Below are 15,764 nucleotides of genomic sequence, written 5' to 3' on the forward strand. Positions count from 1 at the left end.
GCGTGCCCAATGTACTCACCTCTCAGGTTGCGTTGAGGCGGTAGACATCAGGAAGGTCACTTCAGTCGCTGCCGCGATTCCTCACGGCTGCGTTTTGACAGCGAGTGTTCGCGGTCTTCGAGGGTGAAATGTTCATGTTGGCTGTGCGCACTGACACCATGCTAGTGAACTTACGTTAGTAAGCGAATGTTTACAGGGGCGCGTTCTACTCCAGCGGCTACTGCATATGGCAGCGCCCCACGGCCCCATCTCGAACACGATCTGCTACGCGGACAGTGCAGCCGTCAAGGCGCACCGAGGGCCGATAGCGTCGTGTGCGCTGTAGGACTCATACGCTTGCGAGTTACCCGTGTTCACAAAGTGAATGTCACTGTAAATTTTTATTCGTCGTATGATGTATTACCTACTGAATAACGTAATCCAAGCTGCACCTACTTGCTCTCGTGTCTTTTCGCGCTTTTGAGATGTCGCGGTATCTTACTTGTTTATTTATTGTTTATATTGCAGCGGACCAGCATTTACGATGATGAACAAGCCAGTGACGTGAATACGACGATTGTAGGTTGGCGCGGGCTGTTGCCTTTTGGCCATGGAGCATATACACACGATGGTCCGAAAACTGCGGCGTGCGGTACAGAAAGTCAAGTGAGCTCGTCTCGCACAGACACGCGCTTGTGCCACAGCTGGCTCCGATGCCGGTCACCATGAGACCCCCACCCCAGAAAGAAGGCAAGGTTAATTATTGTAGAGTTAATCCAGGTACTCGAACCAACGACCTTTGGTGTTAAGGAGAGAGTTAATTAAGGCACAGTTAATAATTATAGGTAATTATAGGGCACTCAAGCCTCACCACCTTTGGCGTTAATTATGGCCCAGGTAAAGTAGCCTCAATTAAGGCACTCGAAGCCACGACCTTCGCTGGGAGAAAGCAAGTAATAATAACTAACGTATTCGAATGATAATCTGAAGCAATTTAATCAATCTTTCAATTGAGCGCACAAGCTATCGCATTCACGCTCTTTGGCGTATAGTAATGTTACAGAATTTTTTCATTCTTTCAATATACTTGTATGATTTGCGACAAATGATTGAGGACCTTAAATAACCAAAAATCTAAAAGTACAGTTGAAGATAATTCTGCAGAACACAAAGATGAGTTGAATAGCCTGGCAAGGGAACAGGAATTCATGATCACCTGTCTGCATGTAGAGTCTGTGCACGAGCATGTTTATCTAGGTGAATTATTCACAACTACACCTAATCATATGGAGGTTTATAACAAAATAAAAATGGGTTGGAGCGCATACGGTAGGTTTTACCAATTCTAAACTGGGAGATTACCACTGTTGTTGGAAAAAAAAGTGTACAATCATTGCATTCTACTGGTGCCAACATATGAGGCATAAACATGGAGGTCAACAAAGGAGCACGAGAACAGGTTAAGGACCACGCAAAGGGCGATGGAATGAAAATCGTTAGGCGTAACGTTAAGGGACAGGAAGAGCGTGGCGTGGATCGGAGAGGAAACGGGGATAGCCGATATTCTATTTGACATTAAGAGAAAGAAATGGAGCCGCGCATGCCATGATTATAATCTGTAGCCCAGATAACCGGTGGATCATTAGAGTTACTGAGTGCATGCCAAGGGAAGCGAAACGCAGTCACGGACGACAGAGGATAAGGCGGTGTTTAGAATTTAGGAAATTCGCAGGGGCACGTTGGAACAGTTGGCGCAAGTGAGGGGTAATGACGATCCCTTGGGAGATGCCTTCATTCCACACTGGACATAACGATAGACTGATTATGATGATGATATTGACGCATGTACTTGTTTATATTTACCCGGTGACCACGTTTCACCGCATAACAAATGTTATCGCACAGCGCAGGACGCGCCTACAGTTATCGATGGTTTTATTCGCTATCTGTTGTCACCGAACCTTGTGTAATCTGATTTCATCGCGCGACGCGAATGGTGTAGGATTTCTGGAAGGCACGCGAGCACCAGCGATTACTCTGGAACCTTCGCTGACTGATGTATAAAAGCCGGCACGCTTGACCAGCTGATCAGATTTTCGAGGACCACCAGCTGTGTTCGCCGCTGTCGCTATTCTTTGAGTGTAGCCAGTTTTTGAGGTCGCAAGTTCGCCCAATAAAGATGTAGTTTCACCATTTACAGTTTTGCTACTATGTTCGTCACTACCACGTGACATCTGATGGAGGGGTTAGTACGTTCATGTACCGGACGCCCCCGGCGAGCCATGATCCAAGCCCAGACCGCAAAGACATCACTATGGCTACTTGTGCGGAGCTCGCGAAACGAATTGATCAGTTAGAAGCCATGTTCAAGGGTCGATATGACGAGGCAGTCGCTGATCTCGTAAAAAAGTGTTCGTTGAAGCTATCAACAGAATTAGACATTGTTGAACTGAAACGTGACATGTTATCTCTGATAAAAAGTGTCGACATGCTCAACTGAATGGCTGAAGAAGCTCGAGCTCAATACGTTACTTTGACCATAGCTAACAAAAAACTAAAACGAGAATGAAGCACTCGGCAAACGACTATCAGAACTTGAACAGCACTCAAGAATAAACAACGTGGACATCAAGGAAGTAAATAGCATGTGCACAGGGCGAGAACTGTCTTGAGATCATGAAAGCTGTTGATGAAAAGATATGCTGTCCAATTTCTGACGACGACGTCGGGGTTGTACACCACGTCCGAACTAGGTCAGGCACGGGCAATAAAAACATTATTGCTCGGTTCCGTTCAAGGACAAAGAAGCAGGATTTTGTTAATAAGGCACAAAAGGCTCGCCTAAATTCTAAACAACTCGGCTTTGCAGGTGCAAATCATGTTCCCATTTATATTAATGATTAGTCAATCAATGAAAAGGGACAAAGGATAGCAATTTATATGGACCGAGAATTGCCAAATTAAGGCAAGAAAAACGTGCGACAGTCGAGTCCTTCGTATCTTGTCCGAGGATGATTTATCGGTCTTCCGGTAGTTGTGGAAGGGTCAAGGAACTAACCTAATTTCAGCATTGCGATTTGTTGGGCGTGTTCGTAAACTGAAAGCATATTTAGCGCCAGCAAACAAGGACGGAAGGGAGAGGACACCACAATGCGCTAACTTCAACAACTTGATTTTCAGGAAATACACCTATATAACCCATGCACAGTGGGGCCACCTTATCCAAATCTTACCCATCCAATAAAGCCGTCTCCTTATCTAACAAGTCGACTGAAGGGCACTAACACACGTGTCACTATTCCGCCAGATAGCCTGAGCCTCAATAATATCTCGCACGTCTTTGTGCTTCGCAAGAACCCGGCTGGATCCATACACCGGCGCACAGCCGCATTCCTGACAGTGGGTGGACAGATGACCGTATTGCTTATTTTTCACATTTTGACAATGTTCCCGTAATCGGTCATTAAGACATCTGCCTGTCTGTCCGATGTATTTTTCCCACGGGACAGCGGAAGCTCATATACAACAGCTTCTACGCATCCCACTGGCGCTTTTCGATGATTCGTAGAGCATCCGGCAGCTGGCTTACGGTAGGGGTCCGTTAATCGACATATTTTTGCCAGCTTCTCTGGTGCGGAAAATATCACTTTGGTGTCCACCCGGCTAGCCATTTTCTTAAGTTTATGTGCCGTTCTATGCAGGTAGGGCACTACCGCTACCTTCCTTCTACGTTTCGTCCCTTGATTTGCCGTGTCCCGAGTTGTGCTATCTGACCTGCACCTTTTTAGCAGCCCCTCGACGACCGAAACTTGCACTGATTCCGGAAACCCTGCTGCTGATAACCTTCCCAATTGATCCATAAGACTCGTATAGGTCTTATGGTGGCAAGACTTCTTTAGAGCATTTCGATTAGATTATGGGGTTTTACGTGCCAAAACCACTTTCTGATTATGAGGCACGCCGTAGTGGAGGACTCCGGAAATTTCGACCACCTGGGGTTCTTTAACGTGCACCTAAATCTAAGTACACGGGTGTTTTCGCATTTCGCCCCCATCGAAATGCGGCCGCCGTGGCCGGGATTCGATCCCGCGACCTTGTGCTCAGCAGCCCAACACCATAGCCACTGAGCAACCACGGCGGGTATTTTTAGAGCATTTCCAAAGCATAAGTTGGCAATGCTCCTCTTGACGAGCTTCGAGTGGGCTGACCGATACGATAACAGGGACCACCAGTAACGTGCTGCGTTTCCTAGATATTCAGCTCGAGTTTATGGAGCGGCACACGTGTTGTTAGTATAAACCGAGAGCTAATAAGTGCCTGTTATCGTATCGGTCAGCTCACTCGAAGCTCGTCAAGAGGAGCATTGCCAACTTATGCTTTGGAAATGCTCTAAAGAAGTCTTGCCACCATAAGACCTATACGAGTCTTATGGATCAATCGGGAAGGTTATCAGCAGCAGGGTTTCCGGAATCAGTGCAAGTTTCGCTCGTCCAGGGGCTGCTAAAAAGGTGCAGGTCAGATAGCACAACGGGGGCACGGCAAATCAAGGGACGGAACGTAGAAGGAAGGTAGCGGTAGTGCCCTACCTGCATAGAACGGCACATAAACTTAAGAAAATGGCTAGCCGGGTGGACACAAAAGTGATCTTTTCCACACCAGAAAACTGGCAAAAATATGTCGATTAACGGACCCGTACCGTAAGCCAGCTGCCGGATGCTCTACGAATCATCGAAAAGCGCCAGTGGGAAGCGTAGAAGCTGTTGTATATGAGCTTCCGCTGGTGTGTGGGAAAAAATACATCGGACAGACAGGCAGATGTCTTAATGACCGATTACGGGAACATTGTCAAAATGTGAAAAATAAGCAATACGGTCATCTGTCAACCCACTGTCAGGAATGCGGCTGTGCGCCGGTGTATGGATCCTGCCGGGTTCTTGCGAAGCACAAAGATAGCCGTGCGAGATATTATTAAGGCTCAGGCTATCTGGCGGAATAGTGACACGTGTGTTAGTGCCCCTTCAGTCGACTTGTTAGATAAGGAGACGGCTTTTTTGGATGGGTAAGATTTGGATAAGGTGGCGTCACTGTGCATGGGTTATATAGGTGTATTTCCTGAAAATCAAGTTGTTGAAGTTAGCGCATTGTGGTGTCGTCTCCCTTCCGTCCTTGTTTGCTGGCGCTAAATATGCTAACCTAATTTGTTGCGTTCAGTAGTGTCTTCTCATTTTTCATCTGAACAACTTCAATCTTTCTTACAGCGAAAACGTTTACCTCTACCGTTCAAGGAAATTTTCCTGTCGTTGTAAGCCAAAAAAAAAAAAAAAGAACTCCCCATCCGTGGGCCGATGCCGAAGATAGTGCAATAGCGGCCCGACCCGTGGCGGCGGTGAAGCAGGCGTTAAGCACTCCCCATACGTGGGCCGATGCCGAAGATAGTGCAATAGCGGCCCGACCCGTGGCGGCGGTGAAGCAGGCGTTAAGCACTCCCCATACGCGGACCGATCCCGAAGATAGTGCAATAGTGGCCCGACCCGCGGCGGAGATGAAGCAGGCCTTAAGCACTCCCCATACGTGGGCCGATACCGAAGACAGTGCAATAGCGGCACGACCCGCGGCGGAGGTGCAGCAGGCGTTAAGCACTCCCCATACGTGGGCCAATTCTGAAGATTTTGCAATACCGGGCCGACCCGCGGCAGAGGTGAAGCAGGCTTAAGCACCCCCCATACGTGGGCCGATCCAGAAGATACTGCAATGCCGGGCCGACCCGCGGTGGAGGTAAGCAACGCCAATCCACCGTCGGCAAAGTACTGCTGTCTTGAGTCGAGAGAGTCTACATGGGGGTCGAAGTCGAAGGGACGGGTCCAGTCGGTGTAGACGTGTATGCATCAAGCTTGTTGTGTTCCCTAAAGTTCTGATGGCTTCATTTGCAAGCAACGAATTTTCATTGTAGCGTCTGTTCTTGAGAATGGAATGGAGTCTTGGAAGCCTTCCCCATGTGCAGATAGTGCTGCGGCGTTGGCATGTTCATTGCCGATTACGCCACAGTGGCTTGGAATCCACTGTAATGTTATGTCGTGTCCTTGGTCGACGAGGTGGAGAAGCAGCAGTCTGATTTCTAGAACTAGTTGTTCGTGGGTCCGCGGCGTAAGGCAGAAACCAAACAATGACGAGCAGCCTTGGGGTCGCTGAACACGCTCCATTTCTTGGGTAGTCCATCAGAAATTACACGAAGTGCACAACGAACCGCAGCGAGCTCCGCGGCAGTCGACGTAGTCTGGTGAGATAGTTGAATCTTTATGGTAGAGGTTTTTGCAGGAAAGATCCCCAATCCTGCAGACCCATTCACCGTGGTTGAAGCGTCAGTATATAGATGATGATGCTCGTTGTATGTCTCGTACAGCAAGAGCAATGAAAGCTGCTTGAGTATTGGAGACGAGAGTTGGGCTTTTGTTCTTATTCCTGGTATCACTCGCGGAACTTTTGCTTGAGCCAAGCGCTATGGGGGAAACGGAACTCTCGCTGTAGCTATATAACTTGATGGAAGCTAGGCGCGATAGGGCAGCACTGTTTCACAAATGGAGGCACGTGGTCGATCCTCTGGCAGTGAGATAGATGATGGGCAAGGGCTCGAGCAAGGTGTCTTACGTGTGCTCTCAGCGCTTCCATGACTATATGGGTCTTGGCTGGGAAATCGTATGCAATCGCAATTGTTTCAGCTGTTGACGAGTACCGCGGCAATCGAAGGCATTCTCTAAGTGCCTGGGCATGGACGCTTTCGAGTGTACGGATATTAGTTCTGCAGGTGTTAGTCCGCACAGACAAGCTGTATTGCAAACACCCAAGAAAGAGCGTCCTGTATAGTTGCATCATTTCATGCACCGACGTACCCCAGGCTTTTGCTCCAAGAAACTTGAACACATTACAAACATCCGTCAGGCACTTCTTTATGTGGGCCATATGAGGACTCCATCAGAGGTCACGATCAATGATTACGCCTAAGAATCGGTGCATCCTGACATCAGTTATGCTTTGACCGTCGATAGACACATCGTATGATCTTATTGACTTTCGGCTAAACGCGACCAATGGGCATTTTCCTGGCGAGATCTTGGGGCCTTGTTCATTTAGGTACGTCGATGTTGACGTCGCAGCTTTTTGAAGCCTTGCGCGTCCCTGCGGCCGTGTCACGACAGATTCCCAGACGCAGATGTCGTCGGCATACATTGATATTTAAACTGTGTTCGGAAGTCGTTCCACGATACCACTGAGTACAAGGTTAAAAATCGTGGAACTCAAGACACCACCTTGTGCAACTACATGGTGCGTGTAATATTGCAAGGTTGGGCCAGCTTCAGTGTTAATAGACTTCGCCTATGCAAATAACTGTATCTCCAACGATATAACAGAATGCCTAGGCCCACTGATTCCAATGCTTCAAGAAAGGTGCCATGAAGAACGTTGTCATAGGCTCCCTTTAAATCTAAGAACATTGCGACAGATAACATATTGTTACGTAAGAAGACGCAGATGAAAAGCTATATGCAAGTATATTTACAACGTAATACGCCGCACTTGGCCAAGAGGCAACAACCCGCGCTAGCCTCCAATCGTCGTCGTCGTCTTCTTACTGCTCGCCTCTTCGCCATTGGTAATACTATTCCGTAGCACTACCCCCGGCGGCAAAAGCGCCGTCCCGGAGCGACTAAAGGCCGGACTCGGAAGCAGTGTAGTAGGCCTTCAGCCTACTGACGTGCACGACATCACTAGATGCCAGAGTAGATGACGAGGTTGAGCTCACAGGAGCAATTTCGTACGTCACAGGCGTCACCTGGCGCAGCACCCGGTAAGGCCCTGTGTATCGCGAAAGGAGCTTTTCTGAAAGTCCGACGTGACGAGAGGGCGACCACAAGAGCACGAGCGCAAAAGTGTACGTCACGGTGGCGGGCGTTGTACTGACGCTGCTGAGTGGCTTGCGAGTCCGTCAGTCGAGCACGGGCGAGCTGGCGTGCATGGTCGGCGAGGGCGATGGCGTCGCGCGCATATTCGCTTGTTGAGATCGAAGCAGGAGGAAGTGCCGTGTCCAGGGGCAAGGTCGGTTCGCGACGGTAGAGTAGATAAAAGGGAGAAAATCGGGCGGTGTCATGCCGGGAAGAATTATAAACAAATGTGACGTAAGGAAGGGCAATGTCCCAGTCGTGGTGGTCCTTGGAAACGTACTTGGACAGCATATAGGTAAGAGTACGGTTTAGCCGCTCTGTCAGGCCATTGGTTTGAGGATGGTATGAGGTAGTCAGCTTGCGTTGAGTGGCGCAGGAACGTACAATGTCGGCGATAACTTTCGAGAGGAAGTTACGACCACGGTGAGTGAGCAGCTGTCGCGGGGCGCCATGAAGTAAGATAATGTCACGCAAGCGAAAGTCCGCTACGTCAGCGGCGCAACTGGTAGGGAGAGCCCGCGTGATTGCGTATCGGGTGGCGTAATCAGTTGCGACGGCTACCCGTTTGTTCCCAGAGGATGACGTTGGAAAGGGACCGAGGAGGTCTAATCCAACACGAAAGAACGGTTCCACAGGGACAGTGATCGGCTGGAGATGACCGGCAGGTACCACCTGAGGTGTTTTCCGACGCTGGCAGGTATCACAGGCCGCAGCATAGCGTCGGACGGAGCGAGTGAGACCAGGCCAATAGAAGCGGCGGCGGACGCGGTCGTACGTGCGGGTTACGCCAAGATGTCCTGCAGTAGGTGAGTCATGCATGTCAAAGAGCACAGTCTGTCGTAGATGTTTTGGCACGACAAGAAGATCAGATCCGTCAGGGAGGAAGTTCCTTCGGTACAGAATGCCGTCCTGGAGGACATATCGGCGAACGGACGCGTCGGTAGGTGTAGGGCGCAGATGCTCGATCAGTGCTCGCAGCGGTAGGTCTCGGTACTGCTCATCGGCGATGTTAGCGAAGGCAGACACAGAGAAAATGCCGTTGGCGGTACTACTGTCGGCGTCGTCAGGCTCGTCTACCGAGTAACGAGACAGGCAGTCAGCGTCCTTGTGTAGTCGGCCAGATTTGTAGGTGACAGTATATGAATATTCTTGGAGGCGTAAGGCCCAGCGACCAAGTCTTCCTGTAGGATCTTTCAGTGATCATAACCAGCAAAGCGTGTGATGGTCTGTGACAACGGAAAAGGGTCGGCCATATAAGTATGGGCGGAACTTCGCAACCGCCCAAACTAGGGCCAGACATTCACGCTCAGTGATGGAATAGTTGCGCTCGGAGGATGAGAGGAGCCTGCTGGCGTAAGCGATAACACGGTCGTTGCCGCGCTGGCGTGCCAGTACTGCGCCGATTCCGTGACCGCTGGCATCAGTACGGACTTCGGTAGGCGCAGAAGGATCGAAATGGGCCAGAACGGGAGGCGTTGTGAGAACGTCGATTAGATGCGAGAATGCAGAGGCCTCGTTATCGCCCCACTGGAAAGGGGCGTCTTTGTTCAAAAGCTCGGTTAGTGGTCGTGCTATGGCCGCGAAATTTTTTACGATACGGCGGAAGTAGGCACAAAGGCTGATGAAGCTGCGCACATCCTTTACACACATCGGAACAGGGAAGTGCGTAACAGCATGGATCTTGCCTGGGTCCGGTTGCACTCCGTTCGCGTCAACGAGATGCCAAGGGCGGTAATCTGGCGACGGCCGAATTGGCACTTCGATGCGTTCAGTAGCAGACCGGCGCGATGAAAAACGTCCAGGACTGCCGAGAGGCGCTCGAGGTGCGTAGCGAACGTTGGGGAGAATACTATAACGTCGTCCAAGTAGCACAGGCATGTGGACCATTTGAAACCGTGAAGAAGGGAGTCCATCATGCGTTCAAAAGTGGCAGGAGCGTTACATAGACCGAACGGCATCACATTGAATTGATAAAGACCGTCCGGAGTTACAAAAGCAGTCTTCTCGCGGTCTAGATCGTCCACGGCAATCTGCCAGTAGCCGGAGCGGAGGTCAATAGAGGAGAAGTAGCGAGCACCATGGAGGCTGTGAAGGGCGTCATCGATCCGAGGTAGGGGACACACGTCCTTTTGGGTAACCCTGTTAAGGTGCCGATAATCCACGCAAAAGCGCCATGAGCCATCCTTCTTTTTTACCAGTACAACAGGTGACGCCCATGGACTACATGACGGTTCTATGATGTTCTTGGCAAGCATTTTGCGAACTTCTGCGTGAATAACTTGACGTTCAGCCGGAGACGCTCGTACGGGCGGCGATGAATAGGAGGGCCATCGCCGGTAATAATGCGATGTTTAACAGTTGTAGTTTGGGCCAAAGGAAGATCGTTAAAGTCAAAAATATCGTTGCAGTAAAACAGAATGCGGTAGAGCTCACGAGCATGCTCGGACGGCATGTCGGACGCAATCATTTTCTGTAAGCCGGCGATGGTACAAGTTGTCGACTGCGATGGTAGAGGAGGATCGGCTAAAATGTCGTCTACCTCAATAGATGCTACTGAGTGATCCTCGAATGAGCAAAGCTGGGCCAGAGACATCCAGCGTGGCAGCACTTCTGTCGTCAAGCCAAAATTGACCACTGGCAGGCAGACGCAATTAGCCGTAATAGATAAAACGGTATGAGGTACCGTGATCCCGTGTGTAAGGAGGACGTCTTGCATAGGAGCCGCGATAAAGTGACCATCGGGCACTGGTGGGGATGACACTAGGTCAACGTAAGTCAGTGCCGAAGGTGGCAAGCGAACGAATTCGACTGAACTGAGGCGACTGGGGTGTGGTTCAGCGGGATCCAGAACAGGCAGGTCAAGGTGGAGAGTACTGGCGGAACAATCGATGAGAGCAGAATGTGCGGAGAGGAAGTCTAAGCCGAGTATAATGCCGTGGGGACAGTGAGCAATGACTGTGAATAGCACAATTGTGAAGCGGTCGGCGAAGGAGACACGGGCGGCACACATACCAATTACGGGGGCTGTTCCGCCATGGGCGACACGGACAACATGCGTCGTGGCGGGCGTGATTATTTTTTTCAGGTGGGTACGAAGGTCAGCGGTCATTACCGACAAATGCGCCCCAGTGTCTATAAGAGCAGATACAGGAACACCGTCGACTTGCACGTCAAGAAGGTTCAGATGAGTGGGCAACGTCAGTAGAGGATTTGGCGGCGTAGGGAGCAATGCGCGCCACCTCGAGGCGCTGCATCATCTAGTTTTCCGGCTGGGAGCGGCGTCCGAAAGAAGTCGGCGAAAAGGAGCGACGGGGCTGGGGAGAGCGAGATTGTCGTCGTTGGGGCGAAGGTGAACGAGAATAGGGGCGCTTCGGCGCAGGAGAGTCAGTGGCGGCAATATCGGAGCGTGCGGCATAGGGTCGAGAAGGGCCACATGAGGGGCGAGAGTAGGTAGTATAAGCAGACCGGGTCCGGGAAGTCCAGCGACTTCGACAGTGCCGAGAAATGTGCCCGATGCGACGGCAGTGAAAACAAATGGGCTTGTCGTCAGCAGTGCGCCATTCAGATGGGTTGCGGAAACGTGGTGGGTAAGAAGATGCGGGACGGGGCGGAATCGAAGAAGCCGGATGGATATCAGGGCGATGGGCCGAGCAGATGGTGTGATGGCCCATGTTTTCGAACTCCTGGCGGACAACTGCCTGGATCAGGGAAACCGTGACTGCAGGTGCGTTGGTGGGGCTGGAGTCGAAGGCAGCCGGATAGGCGGCCTCAATCTCCCGCCGGACGATCTTGGTAATATCGCCAGTGTTGTTGGGACGAGGAGCGTCGGCACAGGAAGATGTCGCTGGGGTGTTGGGCAAACGGGCAAACTGCTGGTCGATTCGTCGGCTTTTAGCGAGTTCCAGGTGGCGGCACTCTTTTAAAACAGCATCCACCGTCGCAACGTTGTTGAATACGAGCAAGTTGAAGGCGTCATTAGCTATGCCTTTAAGGATGTGGGCAACCTTGTCTGACTCAGTCATGTGTGCATCAACTTTGCGGCACAGAGCCAAGACGTCCTGAGTGTACGTGACATAGGGCTCTGTTAACGTCTGCACACGGCCGGAAAGCGCCTTCTGCGCGGCAAGTTTGTGACCGTAGGGGTTGCCGAACAAGTTTTGGAGCTTTTGCTTGAGCGAATCCCAACTGCTGAGCTCATCTTCGTGCGTCCCAAACCAAAGTCGCGGTGTGCCACCGAGGTAAAAGACTACGTTGGCGAGCATGATAGTAGGGTCCCACCGGTTATTGCGGCTGACGTGTTCGTACAGGCTGATCCAGTCCTCGACGTCTTCCCCATCTTTGCCCGAGAATACGCCAGGATCACGAGGAGCAGGGAGAGTGATGTAGGTCGTCGAAGTGGCAGCAGGTGTCGGAGGCGGCTGAGTCGAGTTGTCATCGCCGGGAGCCATGAAGCTAGGCTCGACGTACCGCCCACTGCGAAGCTCCATGACGAGGTACAGGGAACGTCCACCTCCACCAGATATGTTACGTAAGAAGACGCAGATGAAAAGCTATATACAAATATATTTATAACGTAATACGCCGCACTTGGCCAAGAGGCAACAACCCGCGCTAGCCGCCAATCGTCGTCATCGTCTTCTTACTGCTCGCCTCTTCGTCATCGGTAATACTATTCCGTAGTAATATTATACGTCTTTTGCTGTTGAACATAGGTTACCCGATCGATCACATTGTCAATAGAACATCAGTGACGTCGAAAGCCAGCCATAGCTTCTGGCTAGATTTCATAATTTATTTATTTATTTTCAATACTGCCAGTCTCTTTATCGAGACCATAGCAGGTGTGCATATTGTTACAATGTAAGCGTTGATACAACATTATACATAGAACACGTGCATACAAACTACAATAAACAAGATACGCTACATGTAGCTACACAGTACAGCCTGGAAAAATACAAAATGCAAAAAAAGACATCGTTTCATGCATATAATTAGTGAAGTCAACTATAACGATAGAACATATGTTATAAATACAATAAATTATCATTCAATAATATCTCGGGAAATATAAATGCAAGAGAACCATTTACAACCTAACAGTGCATAACTTCATACAGTCTAACATAACATAAGAGATAGACCTAAACAATGTAAAAAACAAATTAGCATAAGACTAAAATATTTCTAGCAGTTATTCCTTACTCTTTTCTATCATGTTACTAAAAATTGAAGGCGAGTCTATATCAGCTATTGCTGAGTCAAGGTGGTTCCACTCCCTCACAACAGTAGGGAAAGAAGAGTTCTAAATGTGTCCGTTTTACACTTTATTATGCTTATGGCGTGAAATACGGGGCGTAGAGAAAGTAATGCATTTTGAAGAATTTATGTTAAAGCGGTTGTGCAACAGGTTGTGTATGAATTTTAGCCGAGCTTGCTTTGCACTGTTTACCAGTGTGTCCATTCCGGATGAAGCCAGGAGTTCTGTGGGCGAGTCAGTGGATTTGTACTTGTGCATAAATCGTATTGCTTTCTTTGAGCTTTTTCCACTTCGGCTATGTTTGTATTTGTGTGAGGAAACCAAACCGTGTTGGCGTATACGAGTACCGGCCGCACAATGGTTTTATAGCATAGCAGTTTGATATGACTGGGAGCAGATTTCAGGGACCTTTTAAGGAAGAAAAGCTTACGGGTGGCTGCTGAAGTGATGTTGGCAAAGTGCTTGTTCCACTTCAAGTCACATGCTAGAGTCAGTCCTAGATATTTGTGTTGCTGAACATTAGTTAGGGGTGTATTATTGAGAAGGTAGGTGAATCCTGACTTAATCTTCTTTGTTGTTACTACCATTGTCACTGATTTCTTGATGTTAATAGCCATTTGCCATTGTTCACACCAGGCATTTATCTCGTTAAGGCACCTGTTCAAAGTAAAGTGATCTTCATAACTTCTTATTTCTTTATATATAATGCAATCATCTGCAAAAAGCTTTATGCTGCATGCTATGTTATTGACGGTATCATTGGTGTAAATTAAAAATAGTAAGGGCCCCAAGACCGAGCCCTGGGGAACGCGGAACGCCAGATGTGACAGGAACTGTATCAGATGATGCGTCATCGTGGAAAACGAACTGTGAACGTTGTGATAAAAAATCCCTAGTCCAGGCTGTAATGCTTCCATTTCCAAAAATTGACTCAAATTTTTCAATTATCTTGTTGTGACACACACAGTCGAATGCTTTGCTAAAATCGAGAAATATTATATCTGTTTGACCGCGGTTGTCAATAGTCTGTGCTAAGTCATGTAAAACTTCAGTCAACTGTGTTACTGTTGACATCCCGTGCCGAAATCCATGCTAATTGGCTGTTAGTATGCCATTCTCTTCAAAATATGTTGTTAGGTGTTTTAAAATTATATGCTCTAGTATCTTGCACGATGTACTAGTTAGTGATATCGGTCTGTAGTTGGAAGGAGAGTTTGTGTCACCTGATTTATGGATTGGTATTATCTTTGCTTTTTTCTAGTCATCTGGCACATGTCCGGTTGAAAGTGATATGCGATAGATAATGCCAAGATACCTGCTGCACCATTCTGCGTATCGCTGTAAGAATTCGTTCAGGACGTCGTCAGGGCCACTAGACTTTTTCGTGTCTAATCAGAGTAGGAGGTTAAAGATTCCCGAGCCAGTTATGTTTAGTGAGTCGATGGTGAAACCTGTAGGAATTATTGGGGGGACAAACCCGTTATCTGCAGTAAATACCGATTGGAAGTACTTGTATGCATTAGCTTGAGAAACTTTTTCATCGTGGGGGCGTTCTGGCGTGATTACTTTGCGTGCACGAAAGTCATTCCAAAATCTGTGTGGATTACTTTTTACGAAGTTAGGCAGGGTAGTATTAAAATATTCTTTTCTGGAGTGGCTTATTCTGATTTTAAGTTCTGCCTTGGCGGTAACCAATTTTGATGTCTGGAGTGATTGATTTTTAGTCTTCTTCAAAGACCGACGTAACCTTTTCACTTTTCGTTTGGCATGAATTACCTCACGCGTTTCCCATGGGTTGTATTTCTGCGATTTTCTTGTTTTTAACGGTATAAATTGTTCAATGCAGTCATGTATTACTGTCTTAAACTTAATCTAGAGGGAATTTGCGCCTGCCGAAGGATTGCAAGCCATTTCCGCAAAATCCGTGAATCCATGTGCCCTGTACGTCAAAACATTGGCGTCGTACGACTTCGCAAAGTCGATGCAGGTGCTTTCTAAAGACTTTTTTTGTATGCTAAACGACAGAGGTAGGTGACATATTGGAATATCGTGGTGGGATATACCTTCAACAATACTAGTATGTATTTTATTTCCAAAGAAGTGATCAGAGAGTAGTATTAGATCGAGTATATCACTTGCAGTACCATGTGAGCGTGTTGGTTGATCAACTACTTGTTGTAGGTTGAAGTTGAGCATTACATCAATTAGCGCTTCTGAAGTGCGTGATGAGTATTGCATTTTCTTCCAGTTAATTTCTGGAAGGTTAAAGTCCCCCATGATTATAATTCTTAGGCTGTGAACGTGGCACTGCAGAAACACATGTATGTTCTTTATGAAGCTTTCGACCGAGTCAAGACTTCGGCAAACGCAGCCTACAATTATGGCAGTGTTGTTGCAGGTAATTCTGCAGAACACGGCCTCAGCATCCCTCACATTTGGGAACGGTTCGTATGGGAGGGATTTCTTTATTAGGAGTGCCACGCCACCACCACGTGTCTGTCTGTCTTTTCGAATGGCGGAGTAATCGGGAAGCACAAATTCGTGATTTAAGACGGCTGAGGGAAGCCACGGTTAAGTTATCGCTACTA

The 15,764-nt window shown here is 48.6% G+C and overlaps 1 protein-coding gene across 3 annotated transcripts in view; it reads right to left on the reverse strand.

Annotated features, from left to right (window-relative positions):
* LOC126535619 (uncharacterized) overlaps positions 1-15,764 on the reverse strand; it is a 381,164-nt gene that overhangs the window by 58,349 nt on the left and 307,051 nt on the right. The gene's annotated exons all lie outside the window — the stretch shown is intronic.

This window comes from Dermacentor andersoni, chromosome 7 (genome assembly GCF_023375885.2).
Source record: "Dermacentor andersoni chromosome 7, qqDerAnde1_hic_scaffold, whole genome shotgun sequence".
Taxonomy (NCBI): Eukaryota; Metazoa; Arthropoda; class Arachnida; order Ixodida; family Ixodidae; genus Dermacentor; species Dermacentor andersoni.